Source organism: Plecotus auritus (genome assembly GCF_963455305.1).
Source record: "Plecotus auritus genome assembly, chromosome: X".
NCBI lineage: Eukaryota > Metazoa > Chordata > Mammalia > Chiroptera > Vespertilionidae > Plecotus > Plecotus auritus.
The window spans coordinates 104,194,142-104,215,134 of NC_137784.1; the positions used below are offsets into that span (position 1 = coordinate 104,194,142).

The following is a 20,993-nucleotide window of genomic DNA, read 5'->3' on the forward strand; positions in this document are numbered from 1 at the left end:
CGTCAAAATAAATAGCTTCTGCACATCAAAATAAATCAGTATCAAAATGAAAAGGTATCCCACTATATGGGAAAACATACTTGCTAATTATACATCTGATAAGGAGTTAATACCCAAAATACATAAGGAACTCATAGAACTTAACAAAAGGAAGACAAACAACCCAATTAAAATATGTGTAGAGGACCTAAATAGATGTTTCAGAGGGAAGGGGGACGGGCAGGAGGAGATTAACCAATGAACTTATATGCATATATTCATAGCCCATGGACAGACAATAGTGCTAGTGCAGGGAAGAACTGGGGAGGGGGCGGGTGCACAGAAGGGGTCAATGGGAGGGAAAAAGGGGACATCTATAATACTTTCAACAATAAAAACAATTTTTTTTTCAAATGTTGAAGGAAATATGTAGTTAATTTCTATCACTGTCCTTCATTTTGAAAGTCAGAGCTCTTATTAAAAGTCCAAATTACTGGCCTCCTGCATATGCTATCATACTTAAAAATCAAGGCTCACTTTTTATAAATGGCTTTATGATTACCTTCTTTCATGCCCTACACATAGTACCACCAATCCTCTTTATAATCATAGTAAAATGTTTTTCCTAGTTCTACTGCACCTAGAAGTTGCACGTTACAGAATATTAAAAAACACACACAATTATTGTGTCCATTAATTTAAACTTTAAGCTTCTATACTGGCCATAAAAGTCAATGAAAATAGAAGCTGTCCTTAACCAAGGGATTCTTGAACACTGGTACATAATAATGATTTCATGAAGTGAAAGCTTTTGACAAGTGTTTTAATGTGAAATATGATAGAGAATTTCATAAAATGCATATCTTTCTTCTCTGAAGAGATAAGTGAATTTAACTGAAACAATATATATGTTCAAAAAAACACTCTAATCAGACCAAAAATAGGTTTAAAAAAATAGAAAGAAGCACTGTTCAACAGGTTATTGAAGACCAACAAGGAAATCCAGGGGGCTCTTCCTTACTTCTGAGATTGTCATTATGCCCCTCAGGGCTACTGTCAGAAGCAGAAGTTAGTGCTGGATGTACCGCTTCCATACTGCTAACCTGGATTGAGGCTTCTTAGGCTCTTAAGGAGAGGAACTAAGGCACATTTTGAAAGCAGAATTCTGACATCCAAATACCAGCACAGCAGAACTCATACATCCAAATGAGCCTTGGCTCCTTCATGGATTCTGCTATCTTGTAATTCCATAAACATACAAACAATGTTTTCATTACTCAAAGCATTTTTAGAATTCCTCCTGGCTGATTATCTTAAGTGTTTGTTTATGAGCTGCTTTAAAAATTCAGCTTTACTACTCTAGAGTTTTTGATCAAAGGTCATACCTCATATTTTGAAAACCTATTATCAATAGACTTGCCCCCAAATCCAACTTCAAAGAAAATAAATTCTACCAGTAAGAACATTTCATAATTCCCAAAGTCTACAATCAATAGCTACAAAGAGACCCTAAGAAAAATGTTAGCAATGATATCATTGAAATCAGTGTATAGCTTGAGATAATTATTCTTAAGGAACTCACACTCATTTGTATGCATAGATTCTTTTAAGATAATATATTACATTGCACACACACACCCACATACCCATTTGTATTCCCATAGAAAATTTCAAGAAAAATACATAAAGAAAAATTGTACTTTCTGGGGCATATGAATGGAGAGTTGGGGGAGGGAGGTTGGGAGATGGGGTAGTGGTAGTTCAAATTTACATACCCTGTTTGTAATGGTATATCTACATCTTTCTATATAATCTCTGAACGCATAATAATCTGGCCACTCAGTGTGTGTGTGTGTGTGTGTGTGTGTGTGTGTGTGTGTGTGTGTATTTATATATTAGAGGCCTGGTGCATGAATTAGTGCATGGGTGGGGTCTGGCCAGCCTGGCCAGAGGGAGGGGACATGGGCAGTTGGCCGGCCTGCCTGCTGGTCGAACTCCTGGTCGAGGGGACAATTTGCATATTAGCCTTTTATTATATAGGATATACACTGAGTGGACAGATTATTATGCATTCAGAGATCATAATAATCTGGCCACTCAGTGTAATGTATGTACATACACACAAACAGGGTGGGGGAAAAGTAGGTTTCTAGTAATGAGTACACAAAACAGAGTTTATTCTTCTATTATTATATATTAATTATTGTATTATTTTCCACAGGAACAACTGTAAATATACTTTTGCCCACCCTGTATATTTTACTGTAAATATGTATTGCTTTCACAATTAGGGGGGAAGGAGGAAGGGAAGGAGAACAGGAGGAAAGGAAGGAAAAAACTGAAAAACAAAAAAACTAAAATAGAAATAAGGGGAGAAAAAGGGATGGAGGAAGGGAAAAGGAAAGTAACCCTAATAGGGAGTACACTATTGTCAGGCTATTCTTGTTTTTGTTTTTAATTGCATTTTCTACTCTAAACCATTTTATGTGTCTTTTTGTCTCCATGTTAAAATCATGTGTGTGGTATATGAGAAAGGAGTAAAAAAGAGTTAAATTAGCAAATAATGAAAGCACTGTGGCAGCTGTTACATTGAGTGAAGTGAGAATGACCTGGCAAAGGGAAAGGATCTGAAAATCTGTTCAGTGTTATCACATTTTTATTGATCAATCTGTGACCAATTAAAAAGTACACAACAAAAAACACCCTTATCTAGAAGCAAACTTCAGGATGAGGATTAAGGGATATCCAATATCCATGAGGACAAGTATTTGTGACGGAAAGAATTGACACCACTGGTAATCTGAGGGTTTCTCCTGAGCAGATTTGATGGCTTCATAAAAAAAAAAAGTTACATAGCCCTGACCAGGTGGCTCAGTTGGTTGGAGCATCGTCCTGTACACCAAAAGGTGGGTTGGATTCCTGGTCAGGTCACATACCCAGGTTGCAGGTTCTCTCAATATCTCTCTTTTTCTCTCTCTCTCTCTCTCTCTCTCTCTCTCTCTCTCTCTCTCTCTCTATATATATATATATATATATATATATATATATATATATATATACACACATATACATATATACCCCCCCTCTCTTCCTCTCTCTAAAAAATCAAATAATAACAATAATAATGATATGTTACATAAAGTTGTGATTTCAGCTTGGGCCTTATTTTCCATTGTACATTCCAATCTATTTTAAAGCAACAAAACAACCACCTTAAAAAATATCCATTCAAAAAAATACCATAAACAAACACAAGATAAAGACAAATGAAAACTTGGGGAATCTCAGCAGCAGACAAGAACCCAGAAGATAAGGGGCTAATTTCCTTACTGTTTGAGAGCTCTTACAAATCAATAACAAAAAGACCAGTAACCAATATAGAAAAGTGAACAAAGCATACGGAAAATTCACAGGAAAATGTACTTGTGACAAAATACAAGATGTTTATCTTCACTAACAACTAAAAACTAAAATGAGAAATTTTTTTACCCATCATATTGACAAAGATTAATGAGTTAAAAATATCCAGTGTTAATTTGGTGAAACAAGTACTTTTAAGCACTGTCAATGGCAGTCTAATCATAAAAAAGCACATTCTTTTTGACTAGATAATTTCATATCTGAGAATTTATCCTACAGATATATTTTTGCACTGCCTTGTGAATAAATATGAAAGAATGTCTATGCAGCATTTTCACAAGCATTGGAAAGAACTAAGAATTCCTTAGAAAGAAAATGTTTAAATAGACTTTGATGTAGCCACATAAAGGAGTAATCGACAGCTCTTCAAAACTATGTTAAAGGTATACATATGCGGATACAGAAAGAGTTTGAAAACATCACTGAGTTAAAAATCAAGAGACATGACAGTGTTTGGGGGAAAATAAGACATACTAGTGACCACTAGTAGGGAGTAGAGGGGTCAGTGCAAATTGGGAATGAAAGGGAGATTAACTTTCCAATATATATTATTCAATGTTGATGGAATCTTTTCCTATGTGCACATTACTTTTTTAAAGCTTTATTAAGATATATTTAGTTTTCATACAATTCACCTATTTAATATACACAATTCAATAGATTTTAGTGTATTTACAAAGTTGTGCAGCCATCACAATTGACTTTAAAACATTTTAATCACCTCAAAAAGAAACCCACTAGCAGTCATTCCCCATTTGCCAATCTAACCCTCAGCCCCTGATAACCATCAATTTACTTTCTGCTCTATGGATTTACCTATTCATGATACATCATATAAATGGAATCATATGTGGCCTTTTGTGGTCTTATTTCACTTAGCATAATGTTTTCAATGTTCGTCATTACTGTAGCATGAACAGAACTTCACTCACTTTTATGGCTGAAAAATATTTCATTTTGTTTATCCACTGGCCAGCAGGCTGGAGACACAGGGAAGAATTAATGTTCCAGCTTGAGTCTGAACCCAGTCTGGAAGCAGAATTCCCACTTTCTTGGGATACCTCAGTCTTTTCTCTTAAGGCCTTCAACTGATTGGATAGATATTGGGTTGTTTATATTTTTTTAGCTATTATGAATAGTGCTGCTATGAACATTCATGTACATATGTATTCATTACATTTTAATAAAAACTAGTTCAAACTTTAAAAATAATATAGCCACCACAACTATTAATTGCTCAGATGAAACCTCCATAAAATACTAAGATAGTGGGGAATAGGGTAGATTTTCTATGGAGAGTTATTGTATCTTCAGTTTTTCATAAAGAGAAATTTTTTGGAAGGAGAAGATGGGGGAGAAAGAGAAAGCGAGAGAGAGAGAAAGTTAGAGAGAGGGAGAGAAAAAGAGAGAAAGTGAGAGAGAGGAACATGGATATGAGTGAGAAACACCGATCAGTTGCCGCCCATATGTGCCCTCACCGGGCATCAAACCCATGACGTTTGGTGTATGGGATGACATTCCAACCAACGGAGCTACACCAGCCAGGGCTGTTATTTATAGAATGGAAATTTTGAGGAAGTGTTTTTGAATGGGCTATTTTCCATTTCTGAAAGCTTATTACTTAGGACAAGTTTGTTACAAATAAAAAACATCTGCTCTAATATGTTATATTCATGACAATGTTGAATTATACCAAAGTTTCAGATCTACAGTTTCACCTTCCTGATGTACATTCATGTTCCTAAAAGATAATCCACAATCTGGAGAAGCAGACTCTGAATAGTACAAAATCCTCTTGCTATATAGACTTGTGATGGTTAATTTTATGTGTAAACTTACGTAGGCAATGGTATTCACTTATTGGTCAAATATCAATCTAGATGGTGCTGTGAAAATATTTTTGGGATGTGATTAACATTTAAATCAGCAGATTTTTTGAGTAAAGCAGTTTAACTTCCATAATGTGAGTGGGCCTCATCCAATCAGTAGAAGGCCTTAAGAGAAAAGACTAAGGTGCTCCAAGGAAGAGGGAATTCTGCTTCCAGACTGGGTTCAGACTCAAGCTGGAACATTAACTCTTCCCTGGGTCTCCAGCCTGCCAAGCTATCCTGCAGATTTTGGATTTGCTAGCCCAGTTCCTTAAAACCAATCTCTCTCCCCCTCTCTCTCTCCTGTCTCTCCCCCACCTCAGACACATGAATGATAGATAAGTAGATAGATCTGTCCTATTGGTTCTGCTTCTCTGAAGAGCCTTATTAATAAAGACTCAGTGAGCGTTAGTGTTAGTGTTAGAAAGTACAGATCATCTCAATCAAATCCTGTCATTTTATAGTTGGGAAAACTGAGGACCTACAACAGAGGAAAATAAACTAAGACCTTGCTAGGATGATAATTTATTCTAAAGGTTTTGAAAAGTACATGGGAATAAGGTCACAAAAAGTGACCCCATACCTGTATAATTAGAAAAGGTGAGAGGTCAAGTAAAATGATCAAATTATCATTTAAACATGTACAATGTGTTAAAAAATATTCACTTTCCCAGTTTCCCCAAACTACTTTATAATATAATTATATGGTTCCTGGAGGCTAGTTATAATTGAATTATAGGGTGTCTTGTTCACATTCTAGCTGGTGGGAAAAAAATTGCTCAGCTCTGCTTCATGGTTCTCTAAACACTGGCTAGAATACTCATGAGGCAGCTTATAATTCAATTATAACTCCCCTCTGGGAACCATATAATTATATATAAAAGACCTAAGCCATCATATGTTCTCCATTTATTTTTTGTTATGAAAGGATTTGTCTAAAGTCTGATATTAAATTTGAATAGGTCTGAGTCAATTTGCACCTCAAGATTTACCCAGATATTCAGATAATAAAACTGTATTAACCTATATGAAAGACACTAGGAGTTGATCTGTTTACCCAAACAAAAACAAAAAACAACAAAATATGTTATGTGTCTTTGGAGATTATATGTGTGTGTGCGCGCGCATCCATCACACATAGAGCCACACTTGTGTCTTTAAATGAACTTGTAATAAAATAATATTGTAAACTGCTAGTATAATTACTATGACTCAGATCTGAATAAAAGATTTTAGGGCATTGCATCAGTTAATGGTTTAAAAGAGTATAGATTTTATAGCAATATAGTACGGGGACAATTTATATTTATCTTAATCCAGGGAAACTCTCTCTGCCTCTCTGACCCATTCATTTATGCATTTAATAGACAGTCACTAAATTTAATAGAAATTCACTATGCCAGGTATTGTATGTCCTTACCTACTCACAGTTCATTTGAGAACGCTCCTGAATGTGTGTGCACATTCCTCTAGAACACAACTCATCATTATTTAAGCAATTAATTCTAAAGTTTGTCATTTATTTAATTCCACAAGGATTTTACATGCACCCCATATGTAACATGTGCTAGGCTACTGTACATGGGGAACAAAGGAATGGCTGTAACCTAAACCATACACTTGAACTTTAGAGTTTAGCTGAAGAGCTAAGTCTAACTTACAAGTAGAGGAAACTCAGAGTTTGGCAACAAGAAACATTAAGAGGAATTAAATGTGTGGGAGAGGAGATGAGGCATGCCAAAAACTAATTCTATATACCCCAAAAGTTTGCCTATAAGATGTTCTGAGACTACATCATGATGCCCCCATCAATTCAACCTTTCAGTGTCTGACCTCAGATCTCAAGCAACAGAGTAAAGGGTTTGATCCCAGGCTGTGAAATCAGAATGCAGGGCTTCCAGCTCCGAGACTTACTAACCAAGGGATTTGGGGCAAGGTACTTAATCTCTCTATGCCTTCATGTGCCTAATGTGAAATGAAGATAGTAATAGATTCTATCTCAAAGTTAATACGGGAAAACATTTTAACTATGTTATAGACTAAATGTTTATGTCCTCCCAAACAGTGTATGTTGAAATCCTAACCCCTGATGTGATAATGTTAGCAGGTAGGTCCTTTGGGGAATGATTAGGTCATTTGGATGCAGTCCCCAAGCATGGATTAGTGCCCTTATAAAAGAGATCACATACTGCCCCTTCTTCCATGGGAGGAGAAAGCGAGAAGCAGGCTCTCACCAAAATCGGAATTTGCTGGTAACTTGATCTTGGACATCCCAGCCTCCAGAACTATGTAAAATACATTACTGTTGTTTATAAGCCACCCAGTCTATGGTACTTTGTCATAGCAATGGGAACTAAGACAGTATAGATCCTGACATATAATAAGTATTTAATTGCTATTAGCTATTATAATAATTGTGTTGTCATTGTCATCTTCATAACCTTCATCATCATTATCCTAGTAATAGTGATGGGAGATGAAGGGGAAATTTCCATAAGATTAAGATATAGCTATAAGTAGGAACTTTCTGACAAAGTTATATATTTTTAAAGGTGATATGAAAAGATGAAAATAATAGCTTATTATTAAAAATAGAGTCTAACTAGCTAAAACTAACACAAACTGTGAAAGATGTAGAGGCCAAAATATTCAGGTGTGCAGGCTTTTGAGGTATATCTAGAGCAAGATTAAAAATGAGTGAATAAAAACAGTGCAAGAGTCAGTGGTGTAATGATGATACTTGTCAAACAAATCCTGGAATCAATAAGTAAATAACCCTATTTTCCATCTGCCTTTTTTGTCAAAGAGATATAATATTTTATGAAGAAGAAGAAGAAAATTATTAGTAATAATGAATTGAAGTCCAGGATTCATGAGGACGTAGTGTTTAAAAACATTTATGTTCCTTAGCCCTTATAAAAGGTTTCCGAGAGTACAGAATTAGCTCTGAAAAAGGAAGCAGTGAGGACCCATACTCAGCATAGGCATACTCTGAATATGACTTGACAGATTAACTTCAAGTTCCTTTTGGGCAGACTGACTAAATAGACAGGACAGGGAAATGGGTAGATATAAGTGTTTCATATTCAGTAAAGCATTTTGCAATGTTTTTCATAATATACTATTACATAATTTTAAACAATATATAAGATAAATGAGCATATAGTTCAATTGACACATAAGGGAATGAACAACCATACCAAGGTTTAAGTTGGTTAATTTGCCTCCAGTGATCATCTTTTCCTCAAACTATTTAATATTTCTACTAGTATACACACCATGGGTTAGGAAATAGTTTCTAGATGATACTGAACTAGTCTGAATAGCTAATCTGTTGAATGATACAATCATGACACCCAAAATTCATGCCAGGATATATAACTATGATCTAAATATGACATGTTATAATTTCATAGATATATAAAATTCTGCATTTGTATTAAAAATATCTTTACTACCTAAGTACGTTGTGGGAGAAATTGGCTTTAAATTAGCATGTATATAAAATTTTAGTTGACTGTAAGCACAATGAGTTGGCAGGATGATGTGGTTGATGTGAGCATATGCTGTGTGAATAGAAATGTAGGCTCTAGAAAGAAAAAGATGATACTCTTGATCTAACTTGAGTACTCAAACTATATTTAGAGTACTTTGTTCAATTATGGGCTCATCATCTTTAAAGGGTTGAATCACTATACTGTACATCTGAAACGAATATAACCAATATAATATTGTGTACCAATAATACTTAAGATGTTGAGGAGAGCGTGACTAGGATAGTTGGATGGCATGAAGTTATGTCGTAGCTGCATGTGTATAATGGCTACTTGTCAAGAAAGTTAGGAAAAGGACTCAAACAACATGAATATATGACTTATGTATAAGGATTCTTCTAAGTCTATGCCTTAAATTGGACAAACCTGTAGGAAGCTGGAATCTAGGAGTGAGAGCTGGTAGGAATCTGTGAACACAGGATTGCTACATGATTAATGGTATTCCATAGGTAAATTTTTATCTGGGTCAACTTTTCTCTGAAAGTCAGATAGTCTGGGACTACCTTCCCTAGTTCCTTCTACTTCTGGCTCCAACGCAGAGTCTCTCACTCCAATAAGCCTGATTCTGAGCCCAGCTACTTATGCAAATGAAGGGGAGCAGAGAATTAGTGGAAATTTTTAATGTCTTCATTATTGTTCTCTTCAAGTTATAGTTCTCAAATAGTTGATGCATAAGGAACATCTTCCAGTACTGGAAAGATCACTGAGCTGAGAGAACACCAAGGTTGTGTAAAACCTGCATTTTCTCAGGGTCTCAATTTTGTCATCTGAGAAAGGAGGCAGTCAGGTTAGTCTCTAAGATAATTTTCAGATTGAAAATCTACATATATAAAACCATAATATGCAAATAGACCTAATGGCGGAACAACCAAATAACCGAACAACCAGTTGTTATGACTTCCACTGACCACCAAGGGCCATGCACAGAACATGGCGGGCATTGGCGGCAGGTGGCAGAGCATGGAACATGGTGGGCGTTGGTCACAGCAGGATGGTGGAGCAGGTGAGCTGGGGCGCCAGACCAAGGTGGGACGCCGGTCACTGTCATCAGGGTGAGCCTCTGATGGTTACTGAAAATTCTTTGCTCCCACATGCCATGGTCCCACCCGGTGTTTGCACCTGCTGCCAGTGCAGGCCCTGCTCGCACCCACTGCCAGCGCCCAATGCCAGCCCCGATCGCTAGGCACTGTCAGCAGGTGCGAGTGGTGGCTACTGGTCCTGATCACCCCTCAGGGCTTCTCCACCTCCCCCTGCTCCTGAAGGGCAATCAGGGCTGGCAGCCACATCTTGCACCCGCTGCCAGTGATGGCCCCACTTGCACTCCCAGCTGGCACTGGAGCCACTGCTCACACCTGCTGCCAGTGCCCAACGCCGGTCCCAATCGCTCAGCACCATCAGTTGGGTGCAAGCAGCGGCTGCTGGCCCCAATCACCCAAGGGCTTCCCTCCACATCCCCCTGCTCCTGAGGGGGGATCAGGGCAGCAGCTGCTGCTTGCACCCACTGATGGTGCTGGCCCCAATCGTTCCATGCCATCAGCGGGTGCGAGTGGGGCCGGTGCCATCAGCACATGGGAGTGGTGGCAGCGGGAGCAGGGCTGCTGGCAGACAGGGGACCAGGGGCCACGGTGGGAGGGGCCTGGCAGGGGCGGGGAGGATGGGCTAAGATCTGCCCCTGTGCCCACTGCAGCCTCACAGCCCACAGTTCCTTTCAAGGTGCATGAATTCGTGCACTGGGCCCCTAGTATATTATAATTCCATCAATAATGGGTTAGTTTTTAAAAATAGTTTATGGCTTTTTCAAAGGCAATAACAAAGCATGAAAATAAGTAATCATTTGACTTAGTGAATGAAATATTGCCATGCTACATACTCAGTTCAGAGACTGCTAAGAACTTTTAAATTCAGTGATTCATGCAACAGTTTTATTTCCAATTCTAATTGCTTTAAATGAATGTTCTCTTGTTTGGTGTTCGATTGACTGGTTTGAACTTAGGTCCAGTCTTTAAAACATTAGTTCAGTTTGGTAGAATTTCACAGAAGCCTTTAAAGAGCTGCCTCCTAGCATAGCAAATCCTACATCAAGCACAAAAAGGAACTTGTTCAATGCTTGGAAGAGAAGGTTATAAGCCCTACAAGACCACAGAAGAGGACTGAGCCTGGGAATTCCTGCTATAAATTTCCCCAAACAGGGTTTCTTTAAGTGAGAATAGCTCCTTCTAGTTTTTATTCAATTTACATATTTGAGTCTAAATATGTCTTTATTTAAAGGGAGAAATATTTGGCATAAGGAAAAAGTAAAAGGCCCAAATATATAATATTTACAAGTATAGGATTTAGGACAAAAATCCTTCATTTTCAGTAACTTTCAAATATGATTTTTCTCAGAAATAGAAGTTCAGAAAATCAATATTTATGTCTCACCATACAGTATATTAGTTTGCAGAGATGCACAGTAAATGTTACTAGTACATTCTTGCTCAACACCCCCAAAGAAAAGATTTAGTTTTCCTTAGAATCCAAGTCAAGGTGTCTGAGGGAAAATCCAATCTCATAAAAAATCCAGTGACATGAGTAGCTTCCCAAGCATTTTAGACCAATTATTCCCCAAATAATATTGGTGTTCAAATAGATTTCAGTTTATGTGGGAGCCTTCCAGGTTAGGGCTGTATTGCCATAGACTCTAGAGGAAAGAATTTGAAATGCTATTTGTTGACAGGGAGGGGGAGATATATAGTTTATCTAATAAAAACTTTACCTAATGCTCCCCCTATTTTAAAAAGCATTCACTTATGCTCATTACTTTTTGGGCTCCATTTGGGCTATTGTATCACTCATCTAAGCTTTCAGTCACTCAAGTTCAAGACTGCTTGTTCTAAGACTATTGGTGAAGCAGGCAAATTCTGTCATGTTTGAACTGTGTAGTAGGTTACAGGTTCCTTAATACTGCTAAAGTTTGAAATGGCTTCTTGAGGAGGTTGTTTTTGTTTTATTTTTTGTTTGTTTTGTTTAGGAAGGAGGTTCTTTTTACCTAAAGAAACTAACTTCAGGCCCCCATTTAACTCTTTACACGTTTCCTTCTCATCCCTCCTTTTGAGAGAGAGAGAGAGAGAGAGAGAGAGAGAGAGAGAGAGAGAGAGAGAGAGTCGAAGCTGACTTTAAAATATCCTGTAAATTTCTATAAATTCCAGTGAAAAGCTGATTAAGAATTGACCTGCAATGCTTTGGAAGACATATGATCAAAGGAAGAGTAAGAACTAATATTCTAGTACCATATGCTAAAATGCACATAATTTTAAATAAAACACTTTCTAATTTGCATTATTGAGCAAAGGAAAACAAACTAATAATAAGCCACTGACTTGGAAATAATCACAATTGCTATGTGATTGTGAGAATTAGGAGCTGAACTGGGGGAAGCAATCGACAATGAAAAGAAGTGGTGATGGCAGCATGACAATGTTGAGGGCTTTGACCTAAGATGAATGGTGCTATCAGTTGCTGGCATGCCTCCTTATTCTCCCCCCCCCCCCCAATTACCCAATTATTCCTGTTTAGGTTCTGCTCCATGATATTTATGGGAAAGTTCCAGAAAAAAAACTTAATTAATGGAATGGAGAATAGACAAAAAGTACTACCAGTAAGTTTCTTCACCTGGAGAGACAAAGGCTGAGAAGCAAGGTATATGATGGAAGACTAACAAATGAAGTTTTGGATTGAACAAATCACATTTCAGATTATAAAAATTAGGTAACACCCCATGAAATAGATAAATGAAGTTTAAGACCAATGAATGAAATGAAATACTACTTTATATATCATTTATACATGAATTTTTTCAAATACATTACATTTAGGGAAAGAAATTGGAACAAGACATGGTATTTAACCTCAAGTGTTCACATTCAAGTTGGGCAAATACACAAAACCTAAACATGTTAAATGTCATAAATAATTTTTAAAAGGCACAGGCTATGAGTATAAGAACATATTAGGAAATAGTTCTCTGAGGGAAGGTGATGGTTATGAAGTGGAGGGTAGGAAGATTTGACAAAGAGAGGGCATTTGACTTGGGTCTTGAACAATTACTTGAAAGTTCACTGGTCTCAGAAGGGAAAGGAGGCTATTCTAGAAGAAGCAAAGGCATGATGGAAACAAAATAAACATGTTAATGAAACAGAGAAAGGTCCAAGGAGGTTGAAGTATAGCTGGAATGAGATAAATAATGAGAAATAAGGTCAAAGGTAGGCAGAGCCTTAAATGCCAGCTCTGCCTTCTGGAGAATGAGTCCACTTATAAAGATTCAGGGGAATGAAAATTAGATCCAATAGGAGCACATGCTTAACTGTTTTTTACATATCTGAGGGGCTATGGTGTGTTGTATACTATATGACTCAAACCAATAGATGGATATATTTGAACTCAGTAAAAAGAAGAGCTGATGGGGTGGTCATGGGGGTGGAACAGTCTGCTTCAGAAGTTCTCCAGATGTTCTAAGTCACCTAATACAGTGGTCGGCAAACTCATTAGTCAACAGAGCAGCAAACCGCGGCTCGCAAGCCACATGTGGCTCGCGAGATGCAGTTTGCCGACCACTGACTAATGCAATGCTGTAGAAGGTACTCAAGTATTATATAAATACTAGAGGCCCGATGCATGAAAATTGTGCAAGACTAGGCCTTCCTTTCTCAAGCTGCTGGCATCGGCTTCCCCCTAGCACCCGGGACCTGGGCTTCCCTGCAGCCGCTGGCAGGCAACTGGGACCCGGGCTTCTCTCGCAGCCCCAGCTTCGTCCAGAAGGATGGAAGGACGTCCAGTCTAATTAGCATATTATGATTTTATTATTATAGATGTTATTGAGGTATTGGACTAAACAACCTTTTGGATCCCTTCCAAGTGGGATTCTATTCACTCTTCCACAAGAGAGCTCTTCAAATAGCTTTTTCCTACTCTGTTCATTTTACCTCAAATACTTTAAATTCCTTTACCCATTTTGCATAATATATCTTAAATTTACACAATATTTTATGTCAATTATGTCTCCATAAAGCTGGGTAAAAAAAATATTAACTACAGCATGCTTTACCCACACCTTTCTGGTTCATCTCTTCTGATACCATCATATGTGGTCAGCCCATGTTCCTAACTAAATATGACACCAAAAATTGAGCATACTGCTTACTTCCCAAAAAGGGAACTAGAGCCCCATGTTACTAATTAGGATTTTATGTACAGTAAAACCTCAATTAACTGAGGCCCAACTAATGAAACATTTTATTTCGTATTCTATACTCAACTTTTATGAGAAAAAGTAACATGGTGACTAAGCAAGCAGATACCTTGAATTTACTGAAATAAAAACAAATTCATCTCTCAAGAAGTGGCTTACACTAATATAAATCATCACGATCTCCTACTTTTCCTGTACAATAAGAACTGCTTTCAAAATGATGAATGTGAGACCTTGAAAAAATTCCAAATACTAAAATAAAACACAATTATGTTCACTAAACTGTACTTATTAAGGTAGTAAAGTGGACTACAGTTTTATAAAAAGTTTCAACCACAAAGAATGAAATAAAAGACAGCTGTGTTGATTTCTTAAAAGCCTCAATTAGCCCAGCCAGCGAGGCTCCAAGGTTGAGTGCCGACCTATCAATCAGGATGTCACAGTTTGATTCCCAGTCAGGGCACATGCCTGGGTTGTGGGCTCAATCTCCAGTGGGGGGTGTGCAGGAGGCAGCTGATCAATGATTCTGTGTCATCATTGATGTTTCTATCTCTCTATCCCTCTCTCTCCCTTCCTCTCTGAAATCAATAAAAATATACATATATTTTTAAAAGCCTCAATTAACAACTTCTTCCCTAAGCGTCTAGTTAATTAAGACGTTTCTACATTACAGATTCATGTCCTTCACTATTATGTGTGAGGGGGAAGGGAATGTTTCATTTTCACATCTATACCTACCAGTGATCTGGCGACCTAGGGGTTCAATAAATATTTGTTGGGTGAATTAATAATATACAAATATTAGTTATTATATTAGCGTGCCTCAGTAGCCACATTCTCTCTTTTCATCCTCAAAAAGTTGCTAGCTCTGTAGTTATATACTGCTGTCAGGTCCTACACTTATGATACATAAATGTAAATATGGTACATGCAACATTATGGTACATTCATCATATTAGACTGTAAGACAGTAAAGCCAAATGGGGTCTTGAAGGTCATCTAATTTAATCATATAATTTTACACAGGTGGAAATTAAGGTGCAGAGAACTTAAGTCCCTTGTTAAAGGTCATATAGCTTGTTAGTGACAGAGGCAGGACTAAAGCATTGTTTTTTCTTTCTGTCAGTCCTGTGAGTTTTCTTCTACAACAAATTGGCTCCACATTTTTTAAGTAAAGTAAGAAACAGATATACATTTTTTTGTGGTGAAACAAGAAGTTGCTCAGAAATATGGACATGGACAACAGTGTATGATTACTGGCAGGAGGAGGAGGATGGCATAAGGGGGATAAATAGTGTTGGATGAAGATGACTTGGGGTGGTGAATACACAGTAGAATGTACAGATGATGTGTTGTGGAATTGTGCACCTGAAACCTGTATAATTTTGTTAACCAGTGCCACCCTAATACACTCAATAAAAAAAGAAACATTATTCCATTTTGACAACAGAATTTTCTGGCACAAAGAAAGCTGGTTTTCCTCTCTTTTATGGCAAAGGTATCTTGTATGTTTATTTTATGTCTTTGCTACTCTAAAATCAATCTGATGATGTTTTAAGAGACAATAAAATTCAGAATAATATGGCATAGATTTATCTATCTGTGGCAGCAATGGAGGAATTGCCATATCCTAGTATTTGTCATTAATTTATAAGACTGCCAGTTGGGCAGAGTTGCTTTGTGTTATCAAACTAATAAATTCTCATTTCATTTTTAAGAAACTGTAATTCTTGGTGAATGAATTGCCCACTCAGGGACTGTCATGAAGCAAGGTTTGGAGCACTAGTAGTCAAAGGTTTAAAGCACTGTAATGACTAAAAAAATCTTTAGAAGTCTAGGGAAGAAATTGTCAGGCATCACTGGTAAACCTTCAGGTCTGATGGAATTTTCCATGCCCCCTTGGTTTTATATTTCAAGTGGTTTTGAATGTTATGAATGCTATGTTCAGAATGTTATCTATGGATTTTTTTGATAAAAAGTGGTGTTGCTGGTCATGTGCCTTATGATCACATTGAGAGATTACCTCTAGAAAGAAGCTTCAAAGACTACAGTCTGGAATGGCAAGCTAAAATCTAGCCTGAACAATTAAAGAAAAATTTTACTCATGGCAAACAAGCCTCAATAGGGATTCATGAGCCGCTGGTCTATAAAAATATCCCAATATTTCAGATCTAACCTGTGCATCACACTGAGGCACAAAGCAGAGGGCAGGAAAATTAGTGTGCCGTGCGCGGTCAACCCTCTAAGCAGTTAATAATGTGTGGACATGGAGGGAAATTTTAACAGAAAGAAACCTGATAACTGATGAAATTATTAAGAAAAACAATAAACACAAAAATAATCCCATTTCTTCAGTTTGTGAACTGTGGTATCTATATGATCTTTGGGAAAATAGGATACATAATGAAGGAGATTAAAAGCATTCTGAAACTGAATGGATAATCAACTCAAAAATATTACATACTTACTTTGCTGTTACGGTCAATCATAAAGTGTACCTGAAAAAATAAAAATGCAATTTCAATTAACTTGATCTTTTATGTTTATATTATCAGAAATGATAGCATAGTTTTTTTCATTTACACATCAGAAAGGCCATTTGAGGAAAAGTGGGCTTTTACAACTCTAATGCTTTATGGGCAAATTTTTTTCACTTTTATAATGGTAATTATAACTCAAAATAGGAGTTACCTGCAATATTTCTCATTTCTGTATCTGTTGATTGTCAACACTGGTTTTTCTGAGTCATTGTAGGTATGTGGATAAGAAAATGAGCAGTCATCATTTTCAGAATAAATGACAGTGTGGACCATGGGCAGGAGCGACTATTGGCTGCCAAGGTTACTGTTCCGTTTATCACTTCAAGGTCTACCTAGTGCATTTTTACTTCATTAATCAATGATCAAACACTTAATAAGTTCCTTCCAAGTCAGGGAACATCATTAAACAGGCCCATCATTGCAGAGCTGAGTTGCAACAGATTATTGCCACAACAGATTACTGAGATGCTTGACAAACTAGCTTATAATGTTTCATTCTTACCCTGTCAGGTAAAATTTGGCAGAATTAGGATTGACATCAAAGGCATTTCTGAAAAGGTCATGATCTTATCACACCACTTAGATTAAGCACTGTAAGGATTTGCTATAAGTTGGTTGGGAAATCTTTAAAATTCTAGACAACTTCGAGAAGGCATTCAGAGATTTCTCCCCCAAATGATCTCACTAAATTTTTTGGAAAGCTGGAGGGCATGATGTTGACAGGGCTGCTTACTGAAATAACTCATAAGACTGGAAAATAGTTTGGTCAGTGCTTACATGATTCCACCAGCAGCCAGAGAAAAGACAGTCAGTTGGATCCCACTTTTTGTCTGTGTTTTACCTACATGTCTCCACAATATATTTACCTTAGACCTGTTCCCATGCTAATCACTCTAGGCCTGGCTTCTCAGGCTGGCCCTTCTAGCCTATTCGCTCAGACACAAAACTGATCTTATATAAGTTACTGCTTAGGCACTGGTCACACCACATCGTACCACACCACACCACACCACATCACATACTATCATCTAAGTTCTTCCTAACTCAGCTTCTAAATATTTTGGATCAGCACCACCCAGATTATAAATTATCTCTATCACCTGGGGCCTCTACCATTCAAATCTCTTCATTTCTACCTACTCATCAATGGTATGTGTCAGCCATGGGTCTGTTTTTCATTCTTGGGTCTGTTTCCAATAGTTCCTTATCTATCAATATCCCCTAGTACAGACTCACTACTTTAGTCAGCTCTATAGCAACACTAATTACACTAAGACTACACTGAGTGGCCAGATTATTATGATCTCTGAATGCATAATAATCTGGCCACTCAGTATAGATATAGATATAGATATAGATATAGATATAGATATAGATATAGATATAGATATAGATATAGATATAGATATAGATATATAGATAGATAGATATAGATGGATAGATGATAGATAGATAGATAGATAGATAGATAGATAGATAGATAGATATAGATAGATAGATAATTAGAGGCCTGGTACATGAATTCGTGCATGTGTGGGGTCCGGCCAGCCTGGCCAGGGGGAGGGGACATTGGCGGTTGGCTGGCCTGACTGCTGGTCGAACTCCTGGTCAAGGGGACAGTTTGCATATTAGCCTTTTATTATATAGGATATACACTGAGTGGCCAGATTATTATGCGTTCAGAGATCATAATAATCTGGCCACTCAGTGTATTTCCCACTCCAGGCCACTGCTCATACTATGTCCCTATCCTTCCTACTTCATTTCCCGATCATTTAGCCACACCTTACCCATCACATATCACTAAAGGTCCCTTTCTGCCTGGCCAGTATTGCTCAGTGGTTGAGCATTGACCTATGAACTAGAAGGTCAGGATTCAATTCCTGGTCAGGGCAAGTGCCCGGGTTGCGGGCTCAATCCCCAGTGGGGGTTGTGCAGGAGGCAGCAGATCAATGATTCTCTCTTACCATTGATGTTTCTATCTCTCTCCCTCTCCCTTCCTCTCTAAAATCAATTGAAAAATATACATATTTTTTAAAAGGTCCCTTTCTTAGAAGGCCCTCCATGATCACTTCAACAATGATAGAACCTACCATTTTTAAGCATATATTACTTGACACTTTGAATCCTTTAAAGTTTTATTGAGATATAATTTACATACCATAAAATATACCAATTTAGAATGTACAATTCAATTATTTTTTTAGTTAAGTCAAGGAGTTGTGCAACCATAACCACAAACAAATTTTATTAATCCTCACCCGAGGATATTTTTCCATTGATTTTTAGGGAGAGTGGAAGAGAGAGTGAAAGACAGACACATTGATGTGAGAGAAACTCATTGATTGGTTGCCTCCTGCATGAGCCCTGACCATGGCCTGTGCCGGGGAGGAGCCTACAACCAAGGTATGTGCCCTTGACAGAAATCAAACCCGGGATATTTTGGTCCACAGGCCGACACTCTATCCACTGAACCAAATCAGCTAGGGAGCCACAATACAATTTTAGAATATTTACATCACCTCCAAAACATCCCCTGTGCTCATTTGCAGTCACTTTCTATTCCCACTACCAGCCTTTGGTAACCACTAATCTATTGTGTCTCTATAGATTTTCCTTTTCAGAGCATTATATATGAATGCAATCATACAGTATGTAGTCTTTTGCTTCTGTCTTCTTTAACTTAGCGAAGTGTTTTTGAGATTTATCGATGTTGTAGCATATATCAGAACTTCGTTCCTTTTTATGGCTGACTAATATTCCATTTTATGGATATGCTACCTTTTACTCATCCATTCACCAGTTTATAGACATTTGAGTTAGGTAAATTTTTTGCCTTTTAGGAATAACAACACTGTTATGAACATTAAAATATGTTTTAGACATACATTTTTATTATACTTGTGTATGTATCTAGAAGTAGAATTGTTAATGCATATGGTAAACTTTTTTCATATGGTAAATTTATGTTTAACTTTTTGAATATATATCACCTTACAACTCACCCATTTAAAATATACAATTATTTGATATTAGGATATTCATAAAGTTGTGCAAGTATGGCCACAATTAATTTATGAACATTTTCACTACCCTGAAAAGAAGCCCTATACCTTTGTATTCATTGTTGACAATGTTCAAAGGATCCCTATAAGTTAGGTATTACATCCCTAGTTTTATAGGTAAAGAAATAGAGGCTCAGCCAAGCCACATACCGATAAGTATCAGAGCTGGATACGTTTAAAGCCACTGTGTATAGCTTACAGTATTTCCACATCACCAGGCTGTCAATAATCCTCAGAGTCCATCTTCTCTAAGATCATTCCAGAATGCTCATTTGATTTCCTGTTTACATATCTCCAATTTCCTTATCTATGTCTTACACCTCAAAAGTGATGCCTTGTCTCTACAACTAAACCATAAGCTTATGAAGAACAGGAAGCATGTACTATATCCTTTGACTTCTTATATCAGTCCCAAAAAGTGCTGTGAAAAGAGCTCAATAACCTAACTGGCGTGGCTCAGTGGTTGAGTGTTGGCCTATGAACCAGGAGGTCACGGTTCAATTCCTGGTCAGTGACCCGGTTGCAGGCGCGACCCCCAGTGTGGGTTGTGCAGGAGGCAGCCAAACAATGATTCTCTCTCATCATTGATGTTTCTATCTCGCTCTCCCTCTCCCCACCTCTCTGAAATCAATAAAAATATATTTTTAAAAAGGAGCTCAATATTTTTTTATTAATGAAAGATATTCCTTATTATTAACCTAAACCTGTATTATTATTAAAAGTCAGTTTTCAGTCTTTTCCTATCATGTCAACATAGCACTAGCAGCTGAAGCTCCATCATATTTTAGTTACATACCCCATAACCACCTACTTTTAATTGGAATTTCTCCAGCAACATACGTATATCTGCACCATGCAGTCTTTTAGATCCTTGTGTTTTACCTGAACTTGGATTTACCCTCCAGGTGTTAATGTAAATATGTTAGACCTTGACTTCCAAAATTGATAAAAAGCTTCTCATGGGCAAATGCATGTCTTTTTGTTTTGGATCCTTTGTGTTAAGCAACAGTGATCAATAAACAGCATGTGTCTAATAAATGCTTCTTCCAGTATTTGAATGCCATGGTGATGAAGGAGTCTCTCATGATGATTTGTTTTTTCTCTGGAGTGGAGTCTGGCATTCTTCTATATGCTGAGCTTGCTACTGTTGTGCTGTATGCCCTTGGGAAAACCGTTGCCCTGCCTTGGCTCCCTGCTTTGCCATCTGTGGCATGGGCACTGTATGAATGAGAAAATTTCACCAGTGCTTCCCACTCCTGAACCATTTTTTCAATATGCTCACTAGACCTTTTCAGTCATACATTCAGTAGTTTCAATATCCAATCATTTTTACCTTGATA

General features: G+C 37.3%; 1 protein-coding gene across 1 annotated transcript in view; it reads right to left on the reverse strand.

Moving 5' to 3' along the window:
- The window catches only part of TENM1 (teneurin transmembrane protein 1), a 1,003,294-nt gene that overhangs the window by 787,925 nt on the left and 194,376 nt on the right, over positions 1–20,993 (reverse strand). The window contains exon 3 of the mRNA XM_080653537.1: positions 16,517–16,546. The gene's annotated coding sequence lies outside the window, so the exon portion shown is untranslated. The remainder of the gene's footprint in view (positions 1–16,516; positions 16,547–20,993) is intronic.